A 16,587-nucleotide genomic window follows, 5' to 3' on the forward strand; every position below is an offset into this window, starting at 1 on the left:
TCCTTGTCTTTTATTTTTCTGATTTCATATCAGGGAAATTCTGGCCTCATAAAATGTGCCATGAAATGTCCCCTCCTCCTCTATTTTCTAAATGAATCTGTGTATGGTTGATATTATTTCTTTTTTTTTTAAAGATTTTATTTATTTATCTGACAGAGAGAGACACAGCGAGAGAGGGAACACAAGCAGGGGGAGTGGCAGAGGGAGAAGCAGGCTCCCTGCAGAGCAGGGAGCCCGACGCGGGGCTCGATCCAAGGACCCTGGGATCATGACCTGAGCCAAAGGCAGACACTTAACGACTGAGCCACCCAGGTGCCCCCAGTTGATATTATTTCTTAAATATTTGGTAGAATTTACCAGTCAAGGCACTTGGGATTGGTGTTTCCTTTGTGCAGAGGTTTTTAATTATAAATTCAATTTTAAAAATTGATGCAAAGATATTTAGATTTTCTACATCTTCTGTAGTCAGTTTTCATCCACTGAATTTTAAACTTTCATTACAGTATTTTTTTATTTCTAGGAATTCTATTTCATTACAATTCAAGTCTGCTGGTTCATTTTTATACTTTCTTGTTCTCTAGAGATATTTTAACCTTATCTCTTAGTTTTTAAACATAGAAGACATATTTTATAAACAGTTTAAAGAAATAATTTGTGTCTCATAAATCCAACATGTGAAGCCTTTTGGGGATACTACTGTTTTTTGTTTCTGCTGGTGCTCATTCTTGGTGCCTTGATATATTTTGTGCATAGTAATTTTGACAGTGGGTTATTCATTATTCTTGGAAAATTATTTTGGGACATTCTTTTTATCTTTTTATTTAGGTGAAATTCACATAAGAGTAATGATCTTGAAGTGAAGAACTCAGTGATATTTAGTACATTCACAATGTTATACAATCACCATATCTACCTAGTTCTTAAATATTTTTGTCAACCCAAAATTAAAGCTCATGCCCATAAAGCAGTTAATCCCCCGGCAAGCACTAACCTGCTTTTCATTATTGATGGATTTATCTATCCTGGACATTTTACATTAATAGAATCACACAGTATGTGGTCTTTTGTGTCTGGGTTCTTTCACTTAGCATGTTTTCAAGCTTCATCCACGTTGCAACATGTATCAGTATTTCATTAATTTTTATGGCTGAATAATACCCCTGTGTGAATAATTTGCTCACTTACTCATTCATTAATGGGTATTTGGATCATTTCTACCTTTTGACTATTGTAAATAGTGCTGCTATGAACATTCAGGTGCAAGTATTTGTTTGAATACCAGGGTTGAATTATCTTGGGTATATAACAAAGGGGTGAAATTCCTGGGTTGTCTGGCAATTATATGTTTAACTATTGAGTCACATTCAATAGTTTTTATTTTTCTAGAAGTCTGTTTATTTCATCTAATTTTTAACAGTATTAGTATGAAGTGTTTTGTAACATTCTTATTAATCTCTGCTATATCTCTATTTAAGTCCTTTATTTTATTCCTAATATTGCTCATTCAACTTGGTTTTCACAGAAATAACAATTTTACTTTTGTAGTCATGTTCCACTGATTGTCGTAATATTAAAATTAAAGTATGGAATTACAATAGCAAGTTCAATTGGCCCAAACAGGTTTGGAAAAAAATACAACCCTATCTTGTCTCTTATACCTCTCAACTGGTAGCAGCAAGACTATTCTGATTTAATAGAGAGAAGTTTATCAGCTGCAAGCATTTAGTAAGCCCTGGGCATCTGTCAATAGGTTTTCCAGAGGGACTGGAATGTAGAGATACAATTTTTAGCATATATCAAATTCTCTGTATGCAAATGAAAAGAGGTATGTTTCAATTTGCTGAAAAGCATTTTAAAAATTGGAGTATAGTTGACAGACAATGTTACATTAGTTTCCGGTGTACAATATAGTGATTTAACAAGTTTATACATTATGCCATGTTCACCACAAGTGTAGCTACCATATATGCTTTTCAACCCCTATGTACTGTTTTTCACGTTCTCTAGTAATATAGTATTTCTGGTAGGGGTTTTTTTTGTTGTTTTTTTGTTTTTTCAGAAAAAGAGAAACTGTTAAGTTTGAGGGTTTCTCTTATATATTAATGAGCTTCCACATTCTTAAAATCCTAAGTTTTATATACCCATGTGCAAATTCTTGACCTATGTAATGAAGATTTCTCTAATTAAAAATAATTCATGTCACCTACATAAAATAACCTTGCAAAAATTCTATTTTGATGTCCATGCCATTAAAAAATTGTTATTTGTGTATTTTTTAAATTCCAGTATAATTAACATATAGCGTTGTATTAGTTTCATGTTTACAATATAGTGATTCAATAATTCAATACATTACTCAGTGCTCATCGCAATAAGTGTACTCTTAATCCCCTTTACCTAGCTCACCCATCCCCCCATCCACCTCCCCTCTGGCAACCACCAGTTTGTTCTCTGTATTTAAGAGTATGTGTTTTTTTGTTTGTCTCTTTTTTTTCTTTATTTGTTTTCTTTCTTAAAGTCCACATATGAGTGAAATCATATGGTATTTGTCTTTCTCTCACTGACTTATTTCATTTAGCATTATAGCCTCTAGATCCATCCATGTTGTTGCAAACGGCAAAATTTCATTTTTTATGGCTGAGTAATAGTCCGTGTGTGTGTGTGTGTGTGTGTGTGTGTGTGATCTATCCATCTATCTACAGATGAACACTTGGGTTCCATATCTTGGCTATAGTAAATAATGCTGCAATAAGCATATATCTTTTTGAATTAGTGTTTTTGTTTTCTTTGGCAAGGAAAACCAAAGCAAAATTAAACTATTGGCACTATACCAAAATATAAATATTTTGACAGTGACGGAAACCATCAACAAAACAAAAAGACAACCCACTGAATGGGAGAAGATATTTGCAAATGATATATCCAATAAAGTGTTAAGATCCAAAGTATATAAAGAACTTCTACAACTCAACACCAAAAAAATCTAATTAAAAATGTGCCATGACCATTTTGAAAAGAAGACCAAAATTTTGCTTTTGGTTTGGCCCCAAATGGGGACTAATAACTGTCATCCTAAAACTGAAGTTAACTAGATCATGAGCTTTCTATAAACATAATCCAAGAAAGCTGACTTGGTAAGCAGTAAGGAGAAATGCTGTGAAAACATCTTACATTAACTCATCATTTTTAAAAGATTTTATTTATTTGAGAGAGAGACAGAGCACGAGCGGGGGGGGGGGCAGGGGGAGAGGGAGAGAGACTAAGCAGACTCCCTGCTGAGAGGGGAGCCCGATGCAGGGCTCCATCCCAGGACCCTGAGATCATGACCTGAGCCAAAGTCAGACACTTAACTGACTGAGCCACCCAGGTGCCCCAAATTATCATGGTCTTTAAAGAGATATAAACCACACCAGAGGCTGGCCAATAACAGGTGCAACAAAATAAGAAATATATATTTGGTCTCTGCCCTCTGCTTCTGAAACAGAGCTCCAAACTGTGGAAGGAGCCGAGATGCCCTTCAACAGACGAATGGATAAAGAAGATGTGGTTCATATATACAATGGAATATTACTCAGCCATCAGAAAGGATGAATACCCACCATTTGCATTGACATGGATGGAACTGGAGGGGATTATGCTAAGTGAAATAAGTCAAGCAGAGAAAGACAATTATCATATGGTTTCACTCATATGTGGATCATAAGGAATAGCATGGAGGACCACGGGGGAAGGGAGGGAAAACTGAATGGGAAGAAATCAGAGATGGAGACAAACCATGAGAGACTCTGGACTTCGGGAACCAAACTTAGGGTTACAGAAGGGAGGAGGGTGGTAACCGGGTGATGGGTATTAAGAAGGGCACATGTGGTGATGAGCACTGGGTGTTATACGCAACTAATAAATCATTGAACACTACATCAAAAACTAATGATGTACTATATGCTACCTAATTGAACATAATAAAAAAATTACTTAAAAAAAGGAAAAAGAAAAAGAGCTCCTAAAATTCTTATAATTTCCTGAGTGACAGGTGTGCTAGGAGCACTGTTATCTCTAATATTTGGTCTTTCACCATGGTTCCTGACACAGAATTCCTTGTAATTTCCTTAATGATGGAGGTGATAGGAGCAACTTAACACAGAGCTCCTAAATCCCTTGGAATTTTAGGGTAATAGGAGCATTTTTTGTTCTAATGAGGAGACTTTTGATGTACCCCTAGACAGCTTCAGAAGGAGGACTGATCACCAGAAAGACGAAGCCATGATTAGAAGCTTGAAATTTTCAGTTCCATTACCATCCTATGTGGAGGGAAGAGGGACTGGAGATTGTGTTAATATTTGATCATGCCTACATGGTGAAGCCTTTATGAAAATCCCTAATTATGGAGCTTAGAGAGCTTCTGGGTTAGTGAACACATCCATGTGCCAGGAGTGTTGTACAGCCCAATTCCATGGAGACAGAAGCTCCAGCACTCAGGACCTTTCCAGGACTCACTCTATGTACCTCTTCATTGGGCTGTTCATTGTATCCTTTATAATGTTATTTATAATAAACTTGTAAATGTAAATAGATATTCTTCTAAGTTTTGCGAGCTTTTCCAACAAATTACCAAATCTGAGGAGGTTCATGTGGGAACCCCTAACTTTGTAGCCAAGTCAAAGAGATGTTTGGATACCCTAGGGACCCACTACTTGCCAATGGCATCAAAAGTGAGGGCAGTCTTGTGGAACTGAACATTTAAACATGTGAAGTCTGACACTAACTCTGAGTAATTAATGTCAGAATTGAGTTAAATTACAGGACATCCACTTAGAGTTCAGAGTTGGAAAATTGTTTGGTGTGAGGAAAAAAAGCTATATATTTGGTATCATAAGTGTTGTGAGTAGATAAACACTTTTCCTTTAACATGAAAGATAGCAAGTACTGTAAATAATCAACAGATGAACATTATGACACATTAGAGTTAGTAACACTGTTCTTTGAGTTTAAAGATGACATAAGAGAAACACAGACATTATCATCTGGGCTCTCAAGATTTCTATACAATTCTTGCTCTGGTTGGCAAACTTTTCATTCCAAACAGCTGCTGTTTTAAGCTTGCACAAACTTCTCCCATCATAGTCAGACTCAACAGAATGTCTTGCTTCCTTTATCAGAGGGGGAAAAAAAGGTACCATTAAGTGTGAAATTTCATTAAGTGTGAAATCCATTAAGTGTGAAATTTCCTGCCTTAATACTCTAATATTTCTAATAATAGAAACCATATTTTCCTCCTTTCATCTTTCAGAGGTCAATGTTTCCCCACTCCAATTCAAGTCTGTCTTGACCAAAGCTAATACATCCTTTCCAAGACTTACATATTTTCACATCCAGTGCCAGCTCATTCACATATTTACATTTTCATTATCACTCCTATGATTATGACGATGGCCTCCACCTCTACACTGGAGTGCACTCCCTTCCATATCCACTTCCTTCCATATCGAACTCCATCAATGGTCCCTTCTCTCTCCTGTGTCTCCCTGTCTCCCATTGATTTCCTTAATAAAATGGATTGATTGGTTGCTGATTTCATTGAACATCAATAATTGTGGACACTATAAAAAATTGGAAAACAGACAAAAAGAAAAAATATACTTTAAAGATACCCATAATCTCGGGTGCCTGGGTGGCTCAGTTGTTAAGCATCTGCCTTTGGCTCAGGTCATGATCTCGGGGTCCTGGGATCGAGTCCCACATTGGGCTCCCTGCTCAGCAGGGAGCTGTTTCTCCCTCTCCCACTCCCCCTGCTTGTGTTCCCTCTCTTGCTGTCTCTGTGTGTCAAATAAATAAATAAAATCTTTAAAAAAAAGATACCCATAATCTCAACACCCAGAGATAGATATTCTTGATACCTTGATGTCTATCTTTTTCCTCTCCATCTCCAATATTTGTTGTGGTAGCCAGCCTCCAAGATGGTCCCCAATGATTCCCACCTGCTGGTATTCACACCCTTGTGTAGTTCTTTCCCACATTGTAACAGGGTTTGTCTGTTTGACAAATATCAGATGACAGAAGTGATAGTATGGCATTTCTGAGATTAGGTTAAAGAAGACTGTGGGTTTTTTTCTTTGTCTCTGTCTCTACACTCTTTTGGATGACTCATTGTAAGAGAAGCCAGCTGCCATGTCATGGAAACATTCAGGCAGCTATTGTTTTGCCCATACGGTAAGGAAAAGAAGCCTCTGGCCAATAGCCATGGAGGAATTAAGAGATGACAACAACCATGTGAGTGAATTTGGAAGTGGATTCTTTGACCCAGTCAAGCCTTGATATGACCACAGCCCTAGCCAACAACTTGTCAGCAAATATGTGAGGGGCTCTGAGCCAGAGCCACTCAGGTAAGCCATTCCCATATTCCTGACCCTCGAAAACTATGATACCATAAAGTTTTTTGTTTGAAGCTATTAAGTTTTGGTATAATTTGTTATGCATCAATAGGTAATTATTACCGTAGTGTTCAGGAACCAGCTTCTTTCAAGGATATATTTCCATGTACAGAAATCTGTTGCATTTCTATACACTAATAATGAAGCAACAGAAAAATAATTTAAGAAAGCAATCCCATTTACAAATGCACCAAAAATAATAAAATACCTGGGAATATACTTAACCAAGGATTAACTTAACTAACTGTGAAAATGTCCATGCTACCCAAAGCAATCTACAGATTTTATGCAATCCCTATCAAACTACATTTTTTACAGAACTAGAACAAATGATCCTAAAATTTGGATGGAACTACAAAAGACACAGAATAGCCAAAACAATCTTGAAAAAAAAAAAAAAGCTAAAGGTATCACAATTCCAGATTTCAAATCATACTACAAAATTATAGTAATCAAAACAGTATGATACTGGCACAAAAATAAACACATAGATCAATGGAACAGGATAGAAAGTCCAGAAACAAACTCACAATTATATGGTCAATTAATCTTTCACAAAAGAGGCAAGAATATGCAATGGGAAAGTCTCTTCAACAAATGGTGTTGGGAAACTTGTCAGCTACATGCAAAAGAATGAAAGTGGACTACTTTCTTATACCATACACAAAAATAAACTCAAAATGGATCAAGGACCTACATATGAGACCCAAAACCTTAAAAATCCTAGAAGAGAGCACAGGCAGTAATTTCTCTGACATCAACCATAGCAATATTTCTCTAGATATGTCTCTCGAGGCAAGGGAAATAAAAGCAAAAATAAACTATTGGGATTACATCAAAATAAAAAACTTCTGCACAGCAAAGCAAGCAATCAACAAAACTGAAAGACAACATACTGAATGGGAGAAGATATTTGCAATTGACATATCTGATAAAAAGTTAGTATCCAAAATTTACAAAGACCTGATACAACTCAACACCCAAAAACCAAATAATCCAATTTAAAAATGGGCAAAACACATGAACAGACATTTCTCCAAGGAAGACATCCAGATGGCCAAGAGACACATGAAAAGATGCTCAACATCACTCATCATCAGGGAAATGCAAATCAAAACAAAATGAGATATCCCCTCACACCTGTCAAAAACACAAGAAAGAAAAATGTTGACAAGGATATGGAGAGAAAGGAACTCTCTTGCACTGTTGGTGGAAATGCAAACTGGTGCAGCCACTCTGGAAATCAGTATGGAGGTTCTTCAAAAATAAAAATAGAACTACCCTATGATTCAGTAATCACACTACTGGGTATTTGCCCAAAGAATACAAAAACACTAATTCAAAAAGATATGCACCCCTATGTTTATAGCAGCCTTATTTACAATAACCAAATTATGGAAGCAACCCAAAGGTCCATCAATAGATGAATGGATAAAGAGGATGTGGTGTATGTATATACAATGGAATATTACTCAGCCATAAAAAAGAATGAAATCTTGCCATTTGCAAAAACGTGATGGAGCTAGAGAATAATGTTAAGCAAAACAAGTCAGTCAGAGAAAGACAAATACCATATGATCTCACTCATGTGGAATTTAAGAAACAAAACAAATGAACAAAGGAAAAAGAGAGAAAGACAAGCCAGGAAACAGACTCTGAACTATAGAAACAAACTGATGGTTACCAGAGGGGAGGGGTTGGGGGGATAGGTGAAATACGTGATAGGGATTAAAGTGTACAGTTATCATGATGAGCACTGAGTAATGTATAGAATTGTTGAATCACTACATTCTACACCTAAAACTAATATAACACTGTATGTTAACCACACTGGAATTAAAATTAAAAACTTAATGAAAATGAAAAAACAAAATAAAACAACAAGGAATATATTCCCATATATGGCAATCCCACAGCTAACATCATATTCAGTGGTGAAAAGCTGAAGGCTTTTTATCTAAGATCAGGAACAAGACAAGGATGCTCAGTCTCACCACTACTATTCAACATAGTACTGGAAGTCCTAGCTAGAGCAAGCAGAAAAGAAACAGAAATAAAAGGCATCCAAATTGGAAAGAAAACATTTAAGTTGTCTCTATTTGCAAATGACATAATATTATATATAGAAAAACCTAAAGACTCCATCAAAAAACTGTTAGAACTAATAAACAAATTCAGTTATATTGCAGGATACAAAATTAGTATACAAAAATTAGTTACATTTCTATATACTAACAAGGAACTATCCAAAGAAAGAAATTAAGAAAACAATCCCATTTATAATAGCATCAAAAAATAAAATACTTGGGAATAAATTTAACCAAGGAAGTGAAAGGTCTACACACTGAAAACTGTAAGACATTGATGAAAAAAATTGAAGACACAAAGAAAAAGAAAGCTATCCCATGTTCCTGGATTGGAAGAATTAATACTGTGAAAATGTCCATAATACCTAAAGTGATATACAGATTCAATGCAATTCCCATCAAAATTCCAATGGCATTTTTTTCACAGGAAAAAAAAACACTCTAAAATTTGTATGGAATCACAAAAGATCCCAAATAGCCAAAGCAATCTTGAGAAAGAACAAAGCTGGAAGCATCATCACACTTCCTTGTTTCAAGTTATATTACAAAGCTATAGTAATAAAAAACAGTATGGTACTAACATAAAAACAGATACAGACCAATGAGACAGAATATAGGGCCCAGAAATAAACCCACATATATATGATAAACTAATCTTTGACAAGAATACACAGTGGGGAAAGGACAGTCTCTTTAATAAATGGTGCAGGGAAAACTGGAAATCCACATAGAAAAGAGTGAAATTTTACTCTTATCTTACACTGTACACAAAGATTAACTGGACATGGATTAAAGACATAACTGTAAGACCTGACACCATAAAACTCCTAGAAGAAAACATAAGGGAAAAGCTCCTTATCATTGGTCTTGGCAATGACTTTTTGGAAATGACACCAAAAGCACAGGCAACAAAAGCAAAAACATGCAAGTGAGACTACATCAAACTAAAACGCTTCTGTGCAGCAAAAGACAGTATTAATACAATGAATAGGTAGCCTACAGAATAGAAGAAAATATTTACAAACCATATATCTGATAAGGGGTTAATATCCAAAATATATAAGGAATTCACACGATTCAAAGCAAAAAAAGAAACACCTTATTAAAAAGTGGGCAAATGACCTGAATAGACAATTTTCCCTCAAAAAGACATACAAATGGCCAACAGGTGTATGAAATGGTACTCAACATCTGTAATCACCAGGGAAATGCAAATCAAAACTGCAATGAAATATTATCTCACACCTGTTAAGATGCCTATTATCAAAAAAACAAGCAATAAATGTGGTGAGGGTGTGGAGAAAAGAGAACCCTTGTATAATGTTGGTGGGAATGTAAATTGGTACCGTTGTGGAAAACAGTATGGATGTTCCTTTAAAATTTAAAAATAGAACTGCCATATGATCCAGCAATCTCACTTCTGGGAATGTATCCAAAAGATATGAAGGTCAGTATTTCAAAGGTATAGCTGCCCTCCCATGTTCATTGTAGCATTATTCACAATAACTAAGATATGGAACCATTTAAGTGTCAATGGATGAATGGATAAGAAAATGTGATATACATACACACAATGCAATATTATTCAACCATAAAAAAGGGAAGTCCTGCCATTTGCAAAAACGTGAATGAACCTGGAAGATATTATGCTAAGTAAAATAAGCCAGAAATAAAGACAAATACTGTATGATCTCAATTATATGTAGAATCTAAAAAAGTAAATCTCATAAAATCAGAGAGTAGAACACTGGTTGCCAGGGCTTGTGGGGGGGGTGGCGGGGGGAGGGAGAGATGTTGGTGAAAGCATACAAACTTCTAGTTATAAGATGAATAAGTTCTGGGTGTCTAATGTACACTATGGTACTTATTATTAATAATATTTTATCATATACTTAAAATTTGTTGAGAGTAGATTTTAAGTGATCTCCCCCCACACACAAAAATGGTAACTATATGAAGTGATGGACGTGTTAATTTACTCAATTGTAATAATTTCACAATGTATATATATATAAAATCATCACATTGTACACCTTAAAAAATCATGTTGTACAACCTAAATATATATAATTTTTATTTGTCAATCATACCTCAATAAAGCTGGGAAAAATTAAAAAGAACATATTTCCAGGTCTATAACTATGAGCTCTATATTACTATAATTAATGCCTGTTATATTTTATTTTAAGGATAAATCATAATTTGCCCAGTTGATCCCCTACTATTTCATACTTAGGTTGCTTCCAAATTACAAACAATATTATGAATATAATTGATATATCTATACATTAAATATTATAGATTAATAGCATTATTTCATTGGAATAAATTACTGAAAGTAGAATTGCTCATTTAAAGTCTATAAATGTTTTTAAACTTTTAAAATACATGATCAAATTCCCTCCCACAAATACTTTTTTTAATGTTTGAAAGAATTCACCTATGAAACTCTATGTAGTATTATTTCTGTTTGTTTTTATTTTGTTTTGTTGTTTGGTTTGTGGTAAAAAAAATTTATAGTTATTTGACAATATTTTCCATAGTTACTAACTTTCTACCTTTCTTGGGTCAATTTGTGTAATTTTCCTCAGGATTTTAAATGTATAACATTCTCTCTCTCTCTCTCTCTCTCTCTCTCTCTCTCTCTCTCTCTCCCTGCTATGTCTACACTGTGTCTGAGAGGATGTTAATTGTATGATTTAGACCCCAGGATCTGAAATCAATCTACCTAGGTTTGAATCCTTTAACTTGGGCAAATTACTTACTCTCTCAATATTTTCATTTGTAAAATAACATCTGCTTCAGCACCTTCACCAGGTGTTGTATGGATGAGATTAGTTAATATATACAAGCATGTAGAACACTTAGAACAATCCCTATAATATATTTAGCCCTCAGTTTTTAAGCTGAGACATACATTTGTTTTCTGGGGCTATCATTACAAAGTACCACAAACTGGATGGCTTAAAACAACTGAAATTTATTCACTCCCAGTTTTGGAAGTCAGAGTCTAAAATCAATTTTCTATAGGAAGCTAATCTCTTCAAAGTTTCTAAGGGGAGAATCCTTCCTTGTTTCTTCCAGCTCCTGGGGGCTCCTGGTATTCCTTGGCTTGTAGCAGTGTAACTCCAATCTCTGCCTCCATCTTCATGTGGGCTTTTTCCCTGTGTCTCTCTGTGTTGTTTTTTTTAAAAGAAAAGAGTGGAATTTAATCTTTATTTACAGGACGCTGCAAGAGAGGAGATTCCACATAGAAATAAGAAACCCACTGAGAGGAGGAGCTTCATTCAGGTTGTACAGTTTGGAACTGGTCAAGTAGAGTTTTGTTGTAAAAAGTGCTACAATAACAAAACACATTTAAAAAGAGTTTTTAGTAGAGAAACAGTAAGACAAACTTCTACCAAACAGAGTACACAACAAACAACTTTCTGCCTCGGCTGTACAATCTTAAAGTTAAAGGTCCCGGGAGTGTCATCCTGAACTTGGAACGTTTAGCCTTCAGAGGTAGTTTCTGGCACAACATTCTGATCTTCCTCTTCCTCTACAGAGAAACACTTCTCAATCAAGTTTAATGAAGCTTTGTACACAGACTCATTTTCATGGTTTTGTAGAGCTTCAATTTTGTCCAAACCTCCACATTCTTCAATCATTATACTAAGTTTCTCAGTTTCACCTAGTTTCTCAGCAGGCTGAAAGATGTTTGAAATGGCATCCAGAATAACCAGAATAACTTTGGTATCTTTTGCAGTTAAGAGGTTCATCAATGGTTCTATTATGCCACAATGAACGAGGTATACAATCTGTTCAACTGTCCCACCACTTGTATAGTTGGTCACAGCCCAGACAGCTTCCTTTTGTGTCTTTTTTTTTAAGATTTTTTTTTTTAATTCATTCGAGACACAGAGATACAGAGAGAGAGAGAGAACATGAGCAGGGGGAGAGCAGAGGGAGGGGGAGAAGCAGGCTCCCCGCTGAGCAGGGAGCCCGATGTGGGGCTCGATCCCAGGACCCTGGGATCATGACCTGAGCCAAAGGCAGACGCTTAACCATCTGAGCCACCCAGGCGCCCCCTTTTGTGTCTTAAAGTCTGCCTTAGAGAGAACACCAATGAGGAATGGGACTAATCTATGATTCACAACTTGCTGTATCTGGTCCTGGCGACCAGCTGTGATGTTTGACATTGTCCACATAGCTTCCTTCTGAATATTAGTTTTGGGGTTCGTTAGGAGGCTGGGAAAAACAGCAAGTGCTCCTGCATCTATTACAACCTGAGTTCTGTTCATCTGTCCCAGTGACAATATTTCCTATGGCTCTTAGCACAGGAGTCACGATGGGCAATTCAGTAGCTCCTAGAAGCTTCACAAGCTGGGGCACAACTCCTGTTTTCACAACCATTTCAATCCGTTCATTTGGACCATCCGTAAGGTAGGAAATGGCCCAGCAGGTATCTGCCAATACTTCTGGATCATCACGATGCAGGAGACGAACTAAGGTAGGAAGAATCTGCTCAACAGCATCTAATGGGGGGGCAGGATTCTTATTGCGACAAAGGTTTGAAAGTGTCCAAGTAAGGATACGTAAGTAACCACATGCTAAAGATGACATATCAGGAACTGCAAGGAGAGCCAATAGTGGGTCAACTGCACCATACTTGATAACCAAGTCTCAAAAAACTGAACCATCGCCTGCAATGTTTCCTAGAGCCCATACAGCTTGTTCACTGATGTGGGCATGGGAAGATGCCAACAGAGAAATGAATGCTGGGATAGCACCTCCATCTACCACAGCCTTGGTCTGTTCTGACGTCCCAGAAGCAATGTTAGTGAGAGCCCAAGCAGATTCAAACTGAATGGGACTACAGTCAGTTCTGCCCAAGAAGGACACAAATTTTGGAATCAAACCAGCCCGGATTATGTTGTCCATGGGGGGCTGTTTTTCCTTAGAAAGCAGTTTCCTAGCAGCTTGAGTAGCCTGGAGCTGGCTTTCCAAATTGTTGCTATTTATGCCTTTGACAATGTCATCAACAGACCAATTTACAGTGCCCTGGTTGTTGCAGTTTTCCTATAGTGGAGAGGTAGCCTCATCAGGAAACGAGCTTAGTTTCTCCTTTTCAGCATCCGGTCATCCTTCTTAGCTTTCCTCAGCTCCACATTAACTTCTATTCGGCGCCGCCTCATTTCTGTACTGTCTTTCCCCTTGTTCTTGAATCTGTTAAGGCGGGCAGCTGGTGAATTAGCATTCTTGTTGGTGGACATGGTTATGAGACAAAGGGAGAAAGCTACACGGCCGGCACAGGCTTCCACAGGAGGCGGTCTGGGGCGCGCAGGCTGCGGGTCAGCTGCCCTCAAAACGTCCACCACGGATCACCCCAGAGACGGTGTTCTCTCTGTGTTTTCCTGTGTGTCCACCAATCACTGTGTGTGTCATTTTGTCTGTCCTCTCTTCTGTGTGCTCACCAGTCATTGGATTTAGGGCTCATGCTCATCCAGTATGACTTCACTTTAATTACATCTGCAAAGACCCTATTTTCAGTAAGGTCACACTCTTGACATTCTGAATGAACGTGAATTTTGAGGGCACACTATTGGACCACTACAGAACATTTACAATGTTGTGCCTTCTTCTTTATTTCCTCTTATATTCTTGATTACTCCTGCCAGGGATTTTTCAACTTATGTGTCATTTCAAAATCTGACTCTTACTATCAGTTTTTCTGGGTTTCTATTTTCTGTCTCATTTCTTCTTTCATCTATAATAATCACTCATGCCTTCTTAATTTTCTTTTTCCTTTTCTAGCCTTGTGATGTATTTTTCTCCATTTGACAAAAAAATTATGTGGATTGTCCTTTGAATAAAGTATTGAGAGTGTTCTCTAAGTTGTTACTATGTTGTATTCATCATTATTACATAAATAATATTTAACTGAAGTTTTGATTTTATCTTTGATCCAAAAATTATTTATTAGAGGAAGTTTCCTAAATGTTCTGCCTGCTTTGATTTTGTTTATATACTTACTTTTGGATTTTAATAACTAGGCACTTTGATTTGTGATCAGAGAATGTGAGATTATGACCTAAACTACCTTTGGTTTTGTAATATATTAAAGTTTCTTTTGTGGTCTTTTTAGTATGAAAACATTATTGTAAAAGTTTCATGAGCATTTTGTAAAAATGTGTGTTCTGTGTAGTATGCAAAGTTGTAGATATAGACATATGTATAAAGTCAAACTTATTAATTATATTATTTAATTTGTTAGTTCTCTTTCTTCTTTGTCTATTCGATCTGTCAAAGACTAAGACAATTATAAAGCACAGGCTGCAACTTGCCAACCCAACAACCATTCTTTTCTTTCTTCGTGATAGCAGAGGCCCGTCTGAATTTTAGCTTAGCATATTGTCACCCAAATAAAAGACCATATTTTCCAGCCTCCCTTGCAGCTCCCACCTAAGTTCTGACAACCGTGATGTAAGTGATATAAGTGTGTGTGGCAGGGGCAGCTCCTCTTCTCCCTTTCTCCTACATGGAATGTAGCTATGATAGCTGGAGTTCAAGCAACTATTTTGGACTATAAGGCAATACACTAATGATGGCAGAACACCAAGATATAAAGCCCTGGAATAGCTATACCCAGAATTCTTTCCATAAGGGAGAAATAAGCCTTTATCCAGTTTGAGCCCCTGCTATTTTAGGTTTTTCCTACATGCAGCCAAAAGTAATTCCAATTAATACAGGTAGGTTAGTGTCTCCCACTAGGATTATAATTTTGTCAATCATTCCTTGTTAATAGTCTTTGTTTTAGAAATTGTCATGATACACTAGTTGGTGCATGAAAGTTCATGACTCACATTTATTGTAGACTTTAGCTTTTGTCAGTAAAAAATAATGCTCTTTTTTCCCAACTAATATGTTATGCCTTGCTTTTTGAATTCATTTGATATTCATTTTACTTTTTTTATTCTTTGATAATCTCTTTGTTTCTAGCCTTTCTCATTTAAACTATAAACCAATGCAGTCTTATTTCTGCTCTCACCACTGTACTGAAACCCCTCTTGTTAAGGTCTCTTTATTGCTGAATACCTTTGGTCTGTTTTCAATCTTCACTATACTTTATCTTTCTAGAACACTTCACACTTGTTTTTTAAGATACTGTGTTTTGTTTAGTTTGTTTTGCTTTGCTTTGGTTTTCTTTCTGAAACCCAGAGCCACATTTCTGACTACCTAGCTGAATCTCCCACAGCTGTCTCAAAATTGAATTTATCTTATTCCCATTTAAGCCTGTTTCCTTCAGTATACCTCATTTTGGTTAATATCGACACAACCAACCTTAACATGATCCTTCACTCTTCTTTGGGCTTTACTGTGTATTTGGTAATTAGTTACCAAATCTTGTCAATCTTACCTCAAAAATTTCTCTTCCATCCTTTCTATCATGGTTATTGCTTTAGTTTAAACATTCATTGTCCTTTACTTGGACTATTACAACAGTTCCCTGACCCATTCACTTCTAGTCTCTCCTTCATCCCCCATAAAGCTACCAATCCCATTCTCTGAAAAAGAAAACCAAAAATATTTTATTACATATCCACCTTGCTTTGAAAACATCTCTGTTGATTCTCCACTGCCAAATTCCTTAGTATGATGTACAAATTCCTTGGCAATATGACACACTCCCTCTTCCGCTTCATCTCCTACCACACCTTCCCCACACACTTCCTATGCTCCAGTTATATTAGAGTTCTCACATGACTAGAAAATATGCTTTTAGTAAATCCTTTCATGGCTTCATATTTTTGTACATGTTGTTCTCTCTGCAGAGAATATCTTCCCTCTGTTCTTTCTTCAGCACACTCTCATTAATCTTTCAATCCCCAGTTAAAATATCACCTATTCCGTGAAGCCTTCCCAGACTCCCACAGAGTTAGTAACTAGTCATTCTTTCTCCTCTATACATATCCCACCATTTTGCCCACACCACTGATATAGCACTAATCATGCCGTGGTTATCTTTTGCAGTGTCTATTTCCCTCCTACAGATCTAAACCTTCTTGAAACCAGGAACTGTCTTACTCAAC

The 16,587-nt window shown here is 36.5% G+C and overlaps 1 protein-coding gene, 1 long non-coding RNA gene and 1 pseudogene across 2 annotated transcripts in view; all 3 read right to left on the reverse strand.

Moving 5' to 3' along the window:
- The window catches only part of LOC118528468 (uncharacterized), a 201,832-nt gene that overhangs the window by 173,274 nt on the left and 11,971 nt on the right, over window positions 1-16,587 (reverse strand). The gene's annotated exons all lie outside the window — the stretch shown is intronic.
- LOC118530343 (uncharacterized) lies at window positions 804-6,815 on the reverse strand. Its single transcript, XR_004914586.2, has 2 exons — window positions 6,492-6,815; window positions 804-5,147 (listed from the first exon to the last, which is right to left on the reverse strand). It is a non-coding gene; the product is annotated as an uncharacterized LOC118530343 (long non-coding RNA).
- LOC118530342 (importin subunit alpha-1 pseudogene) lies at window positions 11,827-13,840 on the reverse strand (annotated as a pseudogene).

The sequence above is a fragment of the Halichoerus grypus genome, chromosome X (genome assembly GCF_964656455.1).
Source record: "Halichoerus grypus chromosome X, mHalGry1.hap1.1, whole genome shotgun sequence".
Lineage (NCBI taxonomy): Eukaryota > Metazoa > Chordata > Mammalia > Carnivora > Phocidae > Halichoerus > Halichoerus grypus.